Source organism: Mustela nigripes, chromosome 4 (assembly GCF_022355385.1).
Source record: "Mustela nigripes isolate SB6536 chromosome 4, MUSNIG.SB6536, whole genome shotgun sequence".
NCBI lineage: Eukaryota > Metazoa > Chordata > Mammalia > Carnivora > Mustelidae > Mustela > Mustela nigripes.
Window position 1 is genome coordinate 76836055 of NC_081560.1, and position 18345 is coordinate 76854399.

At 34.4% G+C, this 18345-nt stretch overlaps 1 pseudogene; it reads right to left on the reverse strand.

The window, feature by feature from the left end:
* Positions 1-13525: 13525 nt before the first annotated feature.
* LOC132016325 (small ribosomal subunit protein eS21-like) lies at positions 13526-13776 on the reverse strand (annotated as a pseudogene).
* Between the last annotated feature and the right edge of the window lie 4569 nt (positions 13777-18345).

Consider the following 18345-nt stretch of genomic DNA (forward strand, 5'->3'; position numbering starts at 1 on the left):
GGGCTCCTGGGTGGCTCAGCTGGTTGGTTAAGCATCTGCCTTTGGTTCATATCATGATTGCAGGGTCATGGGATTGAGCCCCACATTGGGCTCCTTGCTCATCAGGGAGCCTGCTTCTCTTTCTGCTTACTGTTCCCCCTGGTTGTGCACAGGCTTTTTCTCTCTGACAAATAAATCAATTAATTAAAAAAAAACAGTGGTGGGTTGTAGAGTGACCGGAAGCTTTCATATAGAATTATGATTAGGTCTCAATCTTTTAGTGAACTTGTCTCAACTTTTAACTTCACAAACTTTTCTCAGTTCTTTTCTTTGCCTTGGGTGGGGCAAGATAGCTAGAGCTGACAAGTTGGTTATTTTCCTTCTTTCAGGTTAGTTAGGTTCTGACAATACCCCAGCAGGTTAGCCTCTGGTTAGTTAGTTTCTCTTGAAGCAGGCCTTGCTAAGAAGAACAAAGTGTTCTTTTTTGTTGTTGTTGTTTGTGTTTTGTTTTGTTTTGTTTTGTTTTTGTTACAGAGAGAGGATGCATTGAGCAGGGGACAGGGAGGAGCAGAGTGAGAGGGAGAGAGAGAGAATCTTAAGCAGGCACCATGCCCAAAACAAAGCCCAACATGGAGCTTGATGTCATGACCTGAGCTGAAATCAAGAGTCAGAGGCTTAACAAACTGAGCCATCCAGGCACCCAAAAAACAAAGTGTTCTTGTTTATTTCAAAATGGGTCCTTTTCTCCTCCTCTTTCTAGAAATATGAGGAGATTTATCTCGGATATATATTACGGGAATCTGGCTGAGCTCCTGGAGTAAAGTTTAGAACTGGGCAGGTATCTTCTTGTGACTGGGTCCTCTGTAGCTTTTAACTGTCAGGGTTGCCTGCACTGAGTCCCCAGAAATTCATCCATTACAGTTTAGGTTTTCTTACCCCAGCACTGGTTTCCACAGTAGTTTCTATTTGTGATTCCTTGCATTTGCCTGACTCTTCAATCAGGTACAATGATTTTTTTTTTTTTTTTTTTTTAATGCCCTTAGCTTTCATAGGGATCCAAAAAGTTAACTATTTTTCAGTTTGACCATCTTTTCACATATTGTTAGGACAGCATGATGACTTCTAAGCTACTTATATGCAGAACCAGAAACTGGTAATATTCCCCTATAGACTTACACATGCAAGACAACAGCTGATTCAGCTTCAACCCTCTATTCCCCAGACCTTGGACACCATAGCTCAACTAACTTACAGTTTTCAGGTTGTAAAGGTGTGTGAATCATTATCTTGCATAATTTTAATTTATGTCAATTTAGAGCAGAGAGGCTACCAATTGGTCTGCTGTTGTCAGTAGAGTGGGTATTTGCCTTTGAACAAGGTATTACATCTCCTATGCTTTAGAGACCATATGATTCAGTACAGTGAGGGCACAGATAAGTCACCTAGTGTCTGGCAATCATATATACCAATTTCATTCAGAAGTTAGTGACAAAAAATCAGGACCCATGTCAAATTTGGCTTCCAGACGTGGACATATCAGCAGTATCCACTGCATATTGTCTGCAGAGTATGTGCCCATTGGGAGGAACATCTCTGTTCTATTTCTTCAGGTACTGTACCCAACTGTGTGAACTTCAAGTCTTGTTTTTGGTCCACTCAGAGAGACTTTAAGCTATGCAGTGTACTTTCAATATGATATCTGACTAAAGTCCCTGGTCATATTTCACATTTTTATTTCATACATATGTTTACATTAAATAATCTTATGAGGAAGCAAGCAAGAATAGAACAAAGTAGAATTTAATATTTTCAAACAAATTCATCCATTTTCATGAGTGGAGATTATTTATGCTTTTAGCACACACATTTTTTTTTCTCACCTTTCAACAAAAGCACACAATTACTCTACATTTATTGTTCTGCAACTAAAATCACTCATTGTTCTCAGAAAATATGTGTGCATATTTAGAAACATATTTAGGTTCTAACTAACCATTGTTTTCTAGCATGTTTTATGTTTTAACGTACTTGCACTCAGAAAATCAAGTAAATGAATAAAGAGTTTTTAGAAACTCTCTGTCATATTCTGTCAAATTCATACTCATTCTTTGACTACATGTTGATATCTAAATTTGACATTGAGTATTAATAGCTTGATTAATCCCAGTGATCTATCAACAACAACAACACAAACCGGTAGTTCAAAGACATCGCCAGTTATTATGCTATGTTTATGACATTAAGATTTATTTTAAAAATTATATGGAAATGAAAAATAAAGACAATCAAGATAGTTTTAAAATTACCCAAGAAGGCATGTATTTGATTTCTTTAATTCCTCTTGATTTTCCTAGACTCAGTTACCAGTCTATGGAATTGCTACAGAGTATGTGACCTCACATATTCTTGTGTATTCTGTTGAGTTGTACTGTTATAAGTATCTGCTTCTATATCTTGTATTTCATATGTTAAACCAGGCATTTGTTGTACAATCTCCTCCTCCTTCTGAGTTCACATAGTTACAGGTAAGCTATTTTACAACATCCACGCTTTTTTTTTTTTTACATGATTCCTGGTATAAGCTCATTCTACATTCATCCTTCACTTCTGAAAAATACCTTCTGGAAGAAAAGTGTCTTGAGGCAGTTAATGGCTTGGAACTAACCATGAGTTAAATTTGAACTGGACCTCTGATTTCCTGGATTCAGATTCTTTTTAATAGCCCAAGGAAATTCAATTAACCTAACCTTCAGAATCTAATTATATTCATTGTTTCAAATTAACACTCACTTTTATCCTTTCATTCATTAAACATTTGCTAAATTTTTGTAATTGAATGTCTTTACAAGTCCAAAGAAACATGCTGACAGAAATACTCTGTCTTCCATATAAATCTGAGGTTTGTACAACTCATTATTTTTTCAGTAAGCTTTTGTTGTCTTATTGTCTCTCCTTGAGTTGATTAACACTGATGAGTAATCATTCCTTCAGTCTATTACTCTAGACCACATTTCAAACTGTCAATACATTCTAACTTCTCTATTAAAGCTTATTTGTAAAAAAGTTAGATACCTCTTCCCCAAATGCAGATGTACAGATGGTAGATTCAACATTTTTGTTAGAAAGAAATGCAGAGGCTACACCAGTCATCTCAGGTAAGAAAAAAGAGAAATCATATAAAAATGATTTTTAAAAAATAGCCTTGTCTAAGAGTACAGTAATACTTATTGATAGCAAAGTAGACTAGGAGGGTGCTCCAATATTCTCACTACCTAAACCATGCTTCTGGTTCTATGGTCACTCTTGCTACTTTTGCTACACTTGCTACTTCTCCTACTACCAACATTATAATTTATAACAATGTTTTAATTTTAAAAGAAATAATTTATTATGTTTTTGTTTTCCTCTAAGTATACCAGGCCATCATCCTATCTGTCTCTATATATCTACACATAAGTTTCAAATATAAGCAACCATGATTTTTTAATTTATTTCATAACAAAGTAACTGTAAATTAATTGAAAATTAAAAAGTGTTAGAAGAAATTTTTCAGCAACAAATAGAAATAAGTGTTAAAAGTGGGAAATGATTTTGTGTGGCTTTGAGATAGATTAAAACACAGAAAAGACAATATGCTTTTGGGGTATATAAAAGACTATCTTTGCCATCTTCTTTTAAGTTTCTGCCACAAACAGAAGGCAGTATCAGTTAAGAATATTCACTTAAACATTACTGACCTTTAGATACTTTGGGAACTCTCAAATGACATTCAGAGTAACTAACAAGAGACTGGTATTCAACAATTTAATATATATTCAAGTAAACATTATAGCAGGAGATAAATTCATGAAAGGGGATATATAATAACTCAAGAAATGTTAGCAGATGATTAGGATAACTTCAACTGTATAATCATATAAAGACTAATAGAGTCTTCTAGATGAGTTCTAATTATACTCCTTTGCTTTAAAGAAATTTTCTATGATGCCAAAGAAACTTGACAAGGCTAACCTTTTAAGAGTTAGAGAATTCTGACTTGCCCTGAACTTCTGATCTTTAACCAATTGTCTAGGGAATAATGAGGGTTTCTGTAATTTTCCACTAAGTATGTATATGTCACCTACACAGGGTCAGGTGTATTTTAACTTTTTCTCCACTTCAGTCATAAAAAAGGTTGTGCCGTTGTTGGTGGTTTTTGTTTTCTTGTATTTGTGTTGTGTGTCTTAGTGCTGCATATTAAAATTAAAATCACGAGGATGTGGTATATTGAAATGCCCATGTTCTTTATTTTTATTCTATCCCATCTCTTCTTCTACCATCTTATAATAGAAACATATTTTATAGCCTATTAGATTTGAAACAGATTAGTTAAATCGTCAAACTGTAATACTTCTTCCTTCTATAGAATATATGTGTATTCATATATATATACATATATGTTCATATACATATATACATATGCATATATTCATATATATATAACACACACACATATATAAGTTAAATTGCCCGGTTATTGTTAAATAATTTGACTTAATTGAAATTTATGAAATACTCCACCCTTCAGTAGCAAAATAAACATTAGTCTTAAACACAAACCATTCATGAAGATGATACATTTTGGATCAAGAAGTAAACTTTAACACCTTTAAAATAATAGATACAGAATAAAATATGTTCAAAACCAAAATGGATTTAAACAAGAAGTAAGTAATGGAAATAAAGCAGGATAATCCTTATATATTTAGAATTTAAGCATCATACTTCTAAATAATGCATAGGTCTAAAGAAGACCCTCAAGATAAATTAAGGATGAGTGAAGATAGAGTGCTTGTTCATGGACTAAAAGATTCACTATGACTAAGATTTTAATTCTTTCCACTTCAGTCTATACATTTATTTCCGTCCTAATCTAAATACAGAAAATAATTCTAATATATTGATAAACTGAATGTAAAGTTTATATGAAAATCTAAAGATAAAAAATAGCTTGCATGATACTGAAGAAGAACAAAGTTATAAAACACATATTACCTAACTTTAATATTTAGTATAAGGCTACAGTAAGCAAGGCAGTGTGGTAGTAGAAGTGCCAACTGTAGATCAACAGAACTGTACAACATAATTCAAGATTTATTATAAAGCTGCAGTAAACAAGACAGTGTGGTTTTGTGAAAATATAGGCATACAGATAAATAGAACAGAAGAGAAAGCCCAGAAATAGACTCATACAAATATAGACAACTGAATTTCAGCAAAGAAACAGACAGTTCCATGGAGAAATAATGGTCTTTCCAAGAAATGTAGCTATAACAAATGGATATCCATAACAGACACTGTTAAGAGAATGACAAGCCATGACTTGGAAAAAGTATCTGCAAAACACATGTCTGACAGAGGATGTGATGAGATCTTAAACTCAACAATGAGAAATTGAGCAACCCACTGAAAAAATGGGCAAGATATCTGTACAGAGAACTCACTAAGGAAGGCATATAACTGACAACTATGAATATAGAAGATGTCCCATCTCATTTATTATTAGGGAATAGCATATTTTAAAAATTAGAAACCACTACATTACCTATTAGAATAGCAAAGACAACAATTAAACAACCATGGCAAAACCAACAAAACCTGACAAAATCTCATGCTGGTGAGGATACACATCAACAGAAACTCTCATTCATTTTCAGTAAGAATATGTAGCACTTTGGAAAGACAGTTTTGCAGTATTGTACAAAGCTAAACACGATCTCACCATGCAATCCAAAACTCTCATTCCTACATATTTATCCAACTAGTTTGAAAGATTGAGACCACACAAAAACCCACACACAAATATTAATAGCAGCTTTATTCATAATTTTCCAAATACTAGAAGCAACCAAGATGTCCTTCAATAGGTAAGTAGGTGAATGACCTAGCTAGAGAAATACATATAATGGGATACTATTCAGAAATAAGAAGGAAATTAGCTGTCAAACAATGGAAAGATATGGAGGAGTTTTAATACACATTGCTAAGTAAAAGAACCCAATCTGAGAAGGCTACATGGCATATTATTCTAGTTATATGACATTGTAGGAAAAGCAAAACTGTGAAGACAAAAGAAATCAGTGATTGCCAGGGATTAGGGATGGGAAGGGTGTGACGGTGTTGTGGGACACAGAGGCAGAAGAATAATTATTAAATTTCCTTACCTACTGACAAGCCCTTAAAACAGGCAGAGGGACCTCCACCTTAAGGCTTTGCTAAGGGCAAAGGACACTCCTCACCTGACCAGACTAACCTCAACCAGGATCCTGTAAGTCTACTTTAACAATTCTTTTAGGAAACTTTATCTCTAATCCTCCAAGATAGTGTTGACAATCATTCTCAAGCATATGGCCCACTGATACCTATCTAAAGGGTCTCACAAGAAGGTTTTATTACTGGTAATTAATAACTTTTTCCCCACACAACAGCTAGCCCCTCAAGGTCCTAGAAACCTTGCTTCCAAAATTTCTTAGAGACTTACACCATCCCTAACCCCCTCCCAACTTGCAAGTATATAATAGACCACTCCTCACATCCCTGGGGCAGTAGCTCTTCCTGCTCATGGGTCCTGTTCCCCCGCTTTAATAAACCACCATTTTGCACCAAAGATGTCTCAAGAATTCTTTCTTGGTCATTGGCTCCAGACCTCACCCCACTGAACCTCACCTATGTTCTAGAACTTCATCAAGTGTTGTATACATAAAGCACAGAAAATTTTTAGCATGCCAGAAGTATTCTGTATGACAGTTTAGTGGTGGCCACATGGTTAATATGCATTTGTCAAAACCCACAGAACTTTAAAGCACCGAAGGGAAACCTTCATTTATGCAAATTAAAAAAATATTTAGGAGGTTGGGATAGATATTCCAGTAAGGCATTCAGGCTACAATAGTAGACTCTAACAGTACTAAAAAATGTATGAAGCACTTTCATTTAAGTTAAGGGGAAGCAATGCCGCACAAATCTGTAAAATTAAAGAGAAAAGGAGTTTCATGTATTCTAGTTTATGACATATTTCCATGGGCTACATGGATATGAGTTAGTAATTGTGATACTACTATACACATACAGTGGAATTAAATTAAGTAAATGGGTTGTGGATTGTGTGAACCAGTTCTCTTTGTTTTGAAATTAGGTTATAGGTAAGCAAGGGGATGAGAATAGAATGATCTAGGTGGTCATGGATAAGAAGTGGAGACATCACAATGTCCACATATTTCACTTCAAATAGATATAGAGGATATTGCATACAGAAATGTTTATAAATGTATGCCTATATGTTGATTAACATACGTGCTTGTTTCCTTGATCTGTCAGATGAGATGACCTAAGGTGACCATACCCTGATAGCAACAGACCTAACACCTGGACTATATTTTCAAATAGCACTCTCAAATAAAAACAACCAAAAAACAATTAAGGTTCCTTGGAGAATTATACTAGATAAACATGGAGCAGAAAGCAAAGAAATGCTAAGAAGGACAAAAACAAACAGAAACTAACAAGCCAACAAAAAAACAAAAGCAGAATCATCACATCAATAAGGCTGTGTTGAAGACAAACAGGAGTCAATTGAAAGAACTCTGAAATGCCAAAGCTGGAACAGTTTGAATAGTGTGAAAGGCAGAAAACCAAAACAAAACAGTAATTTACAATGGAAAAGCTTGACAGACACTACTTCAGCCAGGTGTTCAAGATCAACAACAATAAATCACGTTAGAATTTACCCTTGATATGATGGGGAAAATGATATGTTACTTCTGTGGTCTTCTTCCCCAAAGCCATAACTCCAATTTAATTATGACAAAAACATCAAGCAAATTCCAATAGAGGAGCATCCCACAAAATATGTGATAACTATTTTTCAGTACTGTCAAGGTCATCAGAAACCAAGGAAGTCTGAGAAACTGTCACAAGCAAAAAGAGCTTAAGGAGACAGAACAGTTAAATGTAAAGTGGCATCCTATATGCAATTCTGGAAAGTAAGTGGACGTTACATTAAAACTAAGAAAACTTAGGAATAATCTAAATCTATATTGTCACTGGTGAATGTATACACAGATTTTTTTTTAACACTTTGATTTAAGTTCCAGTTAGTTAACATACAGTGTAATATTAGTTTCAGGTATATAAAATAGTGATTTAATAGTTCCTTACAACATTTGGGGCTCATGATGTGGGACAACCAAGTGTGCTCCTTAATCCCATCACCTCTTTCACCCATCCCCCACCCACCTCCCTCTAGTAACCATCAGTTTGTTCTCTACAGTTAAGCTGTTTCTTATTGCCTTTTACCCCCTTTGCTCATTTGTTTTGTTTCTTAAATTCCATATATGAGTGAAATTATATGGTATTTGTCTCTTAACTGACTTATTTCACTTAGCATAATACTCTCTATTTCCATCCATATCCTTGCAAATGTCAAGATCTCATTCTTTTAAATAGCTAATTAATATTCCATTACACACACACACACACACACACACACACACCCCTTCTTTATCCACTCATCAGTTGATGGATACTTGGGCTATTTCCATAATTCGCCTATTGTAGATAATGCCTCTATAAATGTCAGGTGCATGTATTCCTTTGATTAGTATTTTTGTATTTGGGCCAAGACCTAGTAGTGGAATTGCTGGATCATGGGGGTAGTTCTATTTTTAACTTTTTGAGGAAACTCCAGACTGTTTTCCATTATGGCTGCAGCAGTTTGCATTCTCACCAACAGTGCAAGAGATTTGTCCCTTCTCCACATCCTCACCAACACCAGTTGTCTTTGTGCTGTTCATATTAGCCATTCCAGCAGGTGTGAGGTGATATCTCATTGCAGTTTTGATTAGCATTTCCTTGCTGATAATTGATGTTGAGCATCTTTTCATGTATCTGTTAACTATCTGTATTTTTTTCTCTGGAAAAATGCCTATTCATGTCTTCTGCTCATTTTTTAATTGGATTATTCATTTGGTATTAAGTTTTATAAATGCTTTATATATTTTGTATACTAATCCTTTATCAGATATGTCATTGCAAATATCTTCTCCCATCTCATAGGCTGCCTTTCAGTTTATTGTTTCATTCACGTACAGAAGCTTTTAATTTTGATGTAGTCCCAATAGTTTACTTATTCTTTTGTTTGTTTTGCCTCAGGAGATATAACTAGAAGTTGCTACAGCCTACAATCAAAGAAGTTACTGCCTGTGTTCTTTTCTAAGGCTTTTATAGATTCAGGTCCTACATTTATCAAATTCATTTTAAATTTATTTTGTGTCTGATGCAAGAAAGTGGTCTTCCGTTCTTTTGCATGTAGCTGTCCAGTTTTCCCAATACCATTTGTTGAAGAAACAGTCTTTTTCCCCTTGAATATTCTTTCCTGCTTTGTCAATGATTAATTGATCATACCATTGTGGACCCATTTCTGGTTTTTCTATTTTGTTCCCTTGATCTATGTATCAATTTTTGTATTGCTACCATATTGTTTTGATTACTAAATCTTTATACTATAACTTGAAGTCAGAAGTATTATGCCTTCAGCTTTGCTTTTCTTCATCAAGGCTGTTTTGGTGACTTTTTTTTTTTTGGTGGTTCCATACAAATTTTAGGATTGTTTATACTAGCTCTGTGAAAAATGCTATTGGCACTTTGATATGGAATTCACATTTAAAATATGTAGATTGCTTTGGGTAGTATAGACATTTTATTTTTTTTAAAGATTTTATTTATTAGAGAGAGAGAGTGAGTAGGGGGAGGAGGAGAGACGGAGGGAGAGAGGAACTCAAGCAGGCTCCATGCTGAGCCCTGAGCCCAATGTGGGACTCGATCTCATGACCCTGATGTCATGACCTGAGTTGAAACCAAGAATCAGAAACTTATTTAACTGAGCCACCCAGGCACCCCTGTATACACACTTAAAAAGTATTTCTTCTTCTAATCTAAGAGCATAGAATATCTTTCCATTTCTTTGTGTCATCTTTAAGTTCTTTCATAAGTATTCTATAGTTTTCAGAGTATAAGTCTTTCACCTCTTTGGTTAGGTTTATCCCTAGGTATCTTGTTTTTTTGTGCAATTGCAAATGGGATCACTCCTTAATTTGTTCTTCCTATTGCTTCACTATTGGTGTATAGAAATGCAACAAATTTCTGTATGTTGACTTTGTATCCTGTGATTTTAATGAATTTGCTTACTAGCTCCAGCACTTTTTTGGGGGAGTCTTTGGAATTTTCTGTATTAAATGTCATATCATCTGCAAATAGTGAAGCTCTGACTTCTTTCTCACCCACTTGGATGTCTTTTATTTCTTTTAGTTGTCAATTGCTGTAGTTAGGATTTCCAGTACTATGTCAAATAGCTGTGGAGAGAGTGGACATCCCTGTCTTGTTCCTACTGTGAGGAAAAGCTCTGTTTTTTCCCCATGGGGGATGACATTAGCTGTGGATTTTTCATAGACGGTTTTTATTATCTGGAGGCATATTCTTTGTAAACCTGCTTTTGGGGGGGTGTTTATCATGAATGGGTTTTGTACTTTGTCAATTTATTTTTTGCATCTATTGAAATGATCATATGGTTCTTATCCATCCTTTTATTTATGTGATGAATTATTTTGATTCATTTGTGAATGTTAAATAAATATTCACAACCCAGAAATAAATCCTACTTGATTGTGTTGATTTTTAAAGAGTATTATTGTATTCTGCTGGCTAGTATTTTGTTGAGGATTTTTTCATGTATGTTCATCAGAGACAATTGAGAGACAATGGCCTGTAGCTTTTTTTTTTTTTTTCTGGTTATCTGTATCTGGTTGTGGTAGTCAGGGTAATGCTGTCCTTATAGAATGAATTTGGAAGTTTTCCTTCCTTTTCTACTTTTTGAAAGAGTTTGAGAAGAATAGGTATTAACACTTTAAATGTTTGGGAGAATTTGCTTGGGAAGCTGTATTTGTCCTGGACTTTTTTTGTTAAGAGTTTTGTTTTGTTTTGTTTTCATTACTGATTCAAGTTCCTTCCTAGCAATCTGTTCAAATTCTCCATTTCTTCCTGCTTCAGTTTTGGTTAAGTTATATATTTCTAGGAATTTATCCATTTCTTCTAGGTTGTCCAATTTGTTGTCATATAATTTTTCATAATCTGGTTTGGTTGTTATTTCTCCTATCACATTTGTGATTTTGTTTATTTGAGTCCTTTCTCTCTCTGTCCTTCTTTCTTTTGATTAGTCTTGGTAGCTGTTCATAATTTTTCTTTCCATTTTTTCAAAGACCAGCTCCTAGTTTCATTGACTTTTTTAAAAAATTTCTATATAATTTATTTCTACTCTAATCTTTTTTATTTCCTTCCTTCTGTTGTATTAAGGCTTTGTTTGTTGGGTTTTTTCTAGTTCTTTCACACGAAATGTTATGTTGTTAATTTGAGATTTTTCTTGCTTCTTGAAGTCAACCTGTATTGCCATATATTTCTATCTTAGGATGATTGCTTTTGCTGCATCCCAAAAGTTCTGTTGTGTTTTCACTTTCATTTGTTTCCATGCACATTTTACTTCTTCTTTCATTTCCTGGTTTACCCATTTATTCTTTTGTAGCATGTTATTTAACCTCCATGTATTTGTAGTCTTCCCAGATTTTTTTCTTGTGGCTGACTTCTAGATTCATAGTGTTGTGGTCAAAACAGGTGCAGGGTATGCACCGTAAGTCTTCTTATATTTGTTGAGGTCTGTTTTGTGGCCCAAGATGTGATCTATTATGGAGATTGTTCCATGTGTACTTCAAAAGAATGTGTATTCTGCAGTTTTAGGGTGAAATGTTCTGAATATTATCTGTTAAGGCCATCTGGTTCCAGTGGTCATTCAGAACTATTGTTTCCTGTTGATTTCTGTTTAGATGATCTGTCCATTGATGTAAGTGGGGTGTTAAATTCCTTTAGTATTATTGAATTATTATAATGGGTTCCTTTACATTTATTACTGGTTTATATGTCTCAGTTCTCCCATATTGGGTGCATAAATATTTACAATTGTCATATCTTTTTGTTGGATTGTCCTCTTTATTATTATATAGAGTTTTTCTTTTTCTCTTATTATAGTCTTTGTTTTGAAGTCTACTTTGTCCTGTATAAGTATCAATCCTTATATATTTTACCTCATTTGCATGATAAATGTTTCTTTATCCCCTCACTTTCAATCTAAAGTTCTCTTTAGGTCTAAAGTGAGTCTTTTGCAGGGTGATATAGATGGGTCTTGGTTTTTTATCCATTCTGTCACCCTATTCCTCTTGATTGGAGTGTTTACTCCATTCACCTTCACAGAAGTTATTGATAGATATGTAATTATTGCCATTTTATTGCAGGTTTTCTGGATATTTTCTCTGATATTTTCTTGTCTTTCTTTTATGTTTTGCTATCTTTAGTGATATATTTGGATTTCTTTCTCTTTATTCCTTGCACATTTATTACTGGTTTTTCATATTCAGTTGCCATTAGGTTTTAATATTAAGTTGATGATCATTAGTTTTGGACACATTCTTTTCTCCTCTTCTCCCCACATTGTAGGTATATGTTATTAAACTTTATAACCTTTTTTGTGAGTTCCTTCACTTATTTTTTACAGAAATATTCACTTTTATTACTTTTGTGATTCCTGCTTTATACTGCCACTTTGGGTCACTCCTTTCCCCTCAAAGAGTCCCCTTTAATATTTCTTACAGGGCTGGTTTAGTGATCATAACTCCTTAGGTTTTGTCTGTTTGTCTACATCTTCTTCTATTCTAAGCGATAGCTTTGCTGAATAGATTATTCTTGGCTGAAGATTTTTCTCATTCAGCACATTGAATATATCATATCACGACTTTCTGTCTTGCCAAATTTCTTTTGAAAATCTCTTGCTGGCCTCATAGGTTTTCCGTTGTAAGTTAAGGACATCTTTTGTCTTGCTGCTTTTAGGACTTTTTTTCTTTATCACTATATTTTGCAAATTTAATTACAATTTCTTGGTGTGGGCCACTTTTCTTGATTTTGATGGGAGTTCTATGTGTCTTCTGGATCTGGACATCTCTTTCCTTCCCCAGATTAGGGATGTTTTCAGTTATTGTTTCTTCAAATAAACTTTCTGCCCCCCCCCTTTTTTACTCTCTTCTTCTGGGACTCCTATAATATGAAAGTTAATATATTTTAGGAGCCACTGAGTTCCCTAAGTCTGTTCTCATTTTGCATAATTCTTTCTCTCTTTTGTTTAGCTTTATTACTTTCCATTACATTGTCTTCTAGGTCACTAAATCATCCCTCTGCTTCTTTTGGCCTCCTGTTCATTATATCAAGAGTGTTTCTAATCTCATTTATTGTATTCTTAATCTCTGATGAATTCTTTTAAACTCTTTTATTTCGTGGTAAGGATTTCACTGATGTCTTCTATTCTTTTCTCAAGCCCAGTGAGTATCCTTATCATTGCCACTTTCTTCCTTTTTTGGGGGAAATGGGTGCTATTTATTCTTGACAAATATTCCACATCCATTATCCTCTCCAGTCAGAAATTCTTTGAAATTCTGCCCATGGCCTTTGTGAGTCAGATGATGGAGTCATTGGACTCCCCCATCCATCAAATGGTCCCAAAGATAGTGTTTGTTTTAACCTGGCTATTAAAACTGCCTGTCACCTTGTCAACCTCAGACACATCTATCTGGATGGACCTGTAGTCCTTGGTGACCATGATATGGTTGTTGGCAGTGCATTTTCAGGCAGGTATTGGTCCATGAACTCACAGCCAATGACCTGCATATAGAATATTGCCACCACCACTGGTGCAAGTGCAGAAAAGCCATTTTACATTTTGACTATAGTGTATTAGTCTTTCAGTTCCTCTATATCCTTGCCAACACTTCAGTTATTTCTTCTTCTTCTTCTTCTTCTTCTTCTTCTTTTTTTTTTTTTAAATTAAGCCATTATAATAGTGATCTAGTGACACTGGTTTTGCTTTATGCTTCCTTTCTGATCAATGATTTTGAACACTTTGTCATATATTTATTGGAAATCTATACCTTCTTTGAAGAGGCTATTTAAGTGTTTTTAGTTTTTTGTTTGTTTTGTTTTGCTTTCTTATTATTGAATTTTGAGACCTCTCTGTGGATTCTATCTACAAGTCTTTCAACAGATACAGGATTTGCAAAAATATTCTCTGAGTCTGTAATATGTGTTTATGTATTTCTACTCTTTTAATGTGACTTTTGAAAAGCAGAAGTTTTTACTTTTCACAAAGTCCAGTTTATCAAATTCTTTTCTATGGAATATGCTTTTGTTGTTATATCTAAGAAATATTCATCTAACCTAGTGTCACAAAGATTTTTCTTAAGACTTCTTCAGGAAATTTCATAGTTTGAGGATTTTAGTTTTGATGTATGATCCAATATGAATTAATTTTTGCATGTAGCATAAAAATTTATTAAAGCTTTTTTTAAATATAAGGATATCATAGTCTTAGTAACATCTGTCAAAAAGACTATTCAGTCTCTCCTGAATATACTTTGCATATTTGTAAAATCAGTTATCAGTGTACATGGAAGTCTAATCCTGTACTATTTAATTCTATAAATTTTTCATTCACCTTGACTCCAATTCCATACTTTCTTGATAATTCCAGCTTTAAAATTAGTCTTGAGAGTAGGTTGTCTTTATTCTTGTTTTTTGAACCTTTGGTTAATCCAGTTCTTTGTATTTCTATTTGACTTTTAAAACTACCTTGTTAATTCCAGGGTAGGGGGGATCCTGTTTGATCTTTGTTTGGGAATGCATTATGTCTATAGTTTGAGAAATTTTCATCTTAAATATATTGATAGTCAATATGGAAAATTACACTCTACCTTCTTCAGTGTCAAACCAACATTACTTTGAATAATTTATTTTAATAGCAATAATGACAAAAATAATGTAGTTTCCTCACTAATAAATATGATTCTGTCTACATAACATTGGGAATTTAGGTTTTAGTGTTAGAAGATGGGTAGGACCCAAAATGTCAATGCTCACTCAACTATGGTTTATTTTAGGAAAAAGATACAAGATAGAATAAAGAATATACGTCTTGACCAATGATTATATCATGGATTCAAGTTTTCATTTTTCTTGCTTTCTGAGAACCATAATTGTTATGTTTTCTCTCTCTTGTCTGATCAGAAACCACAAAGTAGTCTTTTTGTTTTGTTTTGTTTTGTTCTGTTATGTTAGTCACCATACAGTACACCATTAGTTGTTGATGTAGTGTTCCATGATTCATTGTTTGTGTATAACACCCAGTGCTCCATGTAATACATGTCTTCCTTAATACCCATCACTGGGTTCACCCATCCTTCCTCCCCTCTCACCTCTAAAAGCCTCATTTTGATTCCTGGAGTTCATAATTTCTCATGGTTCATCCCCTCTCTGATTCCCCTCCCTTTTCTCCCTTTCATTTCATTCTCTTAATGCCCCCCTTATGTTCCATAAATAAGTGAAACCACATGGTAATTGTCTTTCTCCATTTGACTTATTTCACTTAGTATAATCTCCTCCAGTTTCATCCATGTTGATGCAAATATTGGGTATTCATCCTTTCTGATGGCTGAGTAATATTCCATTGTACATACGGACCTCATCTTTTTTTATCCATTCATCTGCTAGAAGGTAGTCTTATAACAGTAGAACCAGGAAGCTTGAAATAGAATCTTAGCTGGAGTTTCTTATGCCTTTCTAGCAATGTAGGCATATTTCTTGCTATGTAAAAAGTGCCATAGCAGAGCCCTCCAGGATTTTCAGAAAGTATAAAATTATCAATCTAATGGTTGTTAATAATCACTGCTGCCAAGCTTGAACAAACCATCCCAAAATTCAGTATGGGGCCCATTTTAATAATCAGTGCATTTCGTAATTTAAGCAGGTGCCAGTGCCCTTTACATAATTCAGAAAAGCTGCTCAGGTAAATTTCAGGCACACAGAATTAACTCCTCATGAACCTCCTGACCCCTGGAAAAATCCACAAGCATTTATCTGTTGTCCAACCTTTTTCTTTGTTAGTAATCAAAACTAATATAATTTATAGTCATATATTTATTTAATGAGTTTGAAGGTTTTCTTTTAAATTTTTGATTCTCTAAAAGCAGAACATGAGATAAGGAGTTGAGTGTGATTTTTGGGGAGAGGATGATGCCCAGAAAGGAGATATAATAGAATAAAGGGAGCAATTCACAGGATAAAGAAAATTCTGTATCAAGATACATTATTTATTTCATATTAGCAAACTATAGATGCTCAACTCCACTAGGAGTCCTTGGTAATTATTCAAAATGCAGGCTAGAATTGACTTCCTGATAGAGAGAAAGACTAGAGTATTTATCTATCAGCTGCTTTTTTCCACCTGCAGGAGATTGCCTCCAGAGGCTTCAACCACCAACCCCAATCTTTTTAACAGCATGTGCTCAGAGGCCAATATAATTATAGTGCAATTGGAAAAGGCACTGAGGAAAAAATGTTGCAAGATGCTAAGTGTAGGAATTGGGAGTATCAGCACCAGGTAAGTTGGGTCTCATCAGGTCTGACTACCACAACCTGCATTAACTGATACTAATATCAGAGGCAAGCTAAGGAGATGCATCATAGAATACAAGAGATGTGTGTATACTCATTTATTTGTTTATTGTCTTTTTTTATCTGCTAGACAGTAAGCCACACAATTTGTATGTGATTAAGAGCTTTGACTGTTTTTTTTTTTTTTTAAAGATTTTATTTATTTATTTGACAGAGAGAAATTACAAGTAAGCAGAGAGGCAGGCAGAGAGAGGAGGAAGCAGGCTCCCTGCTGAGCAGAGAGCCCGATGCGGGACTCGATCCCAGGACCCTGAGATCATGACCTGAGCCGAAGACAGCGGCTTAACCCACTGAGCCACCCAGGCGCCCGAGCTTTGACTGTTTTATATACAATGTTCTCTTGGCCTAGAACCTAGTGTCTAGTCAACACTTCACTGATATTTTTCAGAAGAAAGGAGGAGAGGAAGAAAAGGAAAGACAGAATGCTAGCACAAATCCAGTTTCCACAAAAAGGTATATATGAGAAATGGAGGGTATTGGGGTTGCACTAGTAGGTACAAAGGTTGCAGAGTTAGAAATCAGTAGAATGAAAAAGCAATGTACAATAATCTCCATTAAGATTCCCAAGTTTAGGGGTGCCTGGGTGGCTCAATCAGTTAAGCCTCTGCTTTCTGCTCAGGCCATGATCCCAGGGTCCTGGGATCCAGACCTGCATCCAGCTCCCTGCTCAACAAGGAGTCTGCTTCTTTCTCTCCTTCTCCTTCTGTGTGTGTGTGTGTGTGTGTGTGTGTGCTCCCTCTCTCTCTTACACATGCACACTCTCTCAAATAAATAAAATCTAAAAAATAAAAAAAAAAAGCAATCCCCAAGTTTAAGTCATTTACTTTACAGTTTTGGTTCCAAGTTTACTCCAGAAACTTAATTATTATAATTTTAATATCAATTAGCAGTATATTTCAAAATGAAACTATCACTTCTATTCATTCCTCTGGCACTTTTCTAGAGCTGAGATCACTTGAATTAAAATCAGAGTCCACTCTTTCCTTTTATTTTTAGGACACTCACTGAAATCTTTTCTGACAACTGTCAGATTTCCTACTGCTTTGTCAAGGAGAGTGATAGGTAGGCTTACAGCCCTTAGGAATGTATATATCAAGTCAGAAATCAATCCGTATATTGATTCAAAATACACAACATAAACAGTCGGTTCTTTTTTTTTTTAAATTTTTTATTTTTTATAAACATATATTTTTATCCCCAGGGGTCGGTTCTGTATTCCCACAGAAGTGTTTTTATATATTCATTTACTTTGGTGTTTAAACACCCTTCATACCTAATAGATTAATGACTGAAAGCTTTTAAAAAATTGGAATCATTTACAATGATTTGAATGAAAAGAAGTTGCTATGTTTTCATTAGATCTGTTTCTGTTTGCTTAGAGGTAAATAGTAGGGTTTTTATTTTTACTTTCTTCTTTTAACAGTCTCATTGTAGATTTTGAGCTCATATTTAGAACCTTTTGGAAATGGCTGCAACTAAACAAACAGAAGAGCAAAGAAAATGCTATTTTTACATAGCTCTATTGTTCCTCAGATTTCATTTCTATTTGCTGAGCATTTTATGAAAAATAAGAAAAGTAAATGATGACAATTTAATAATAACTGATAAAGGTTGGTAGGATATTAAAATTAAATTAGTCACAGATAGCAGTCAAGACAAGAATTAGACTTCAACAAACTACTGTTAATGTGAATTTTCCAGGTAGTCCTTATTTAAAGGAGAAAATGTATT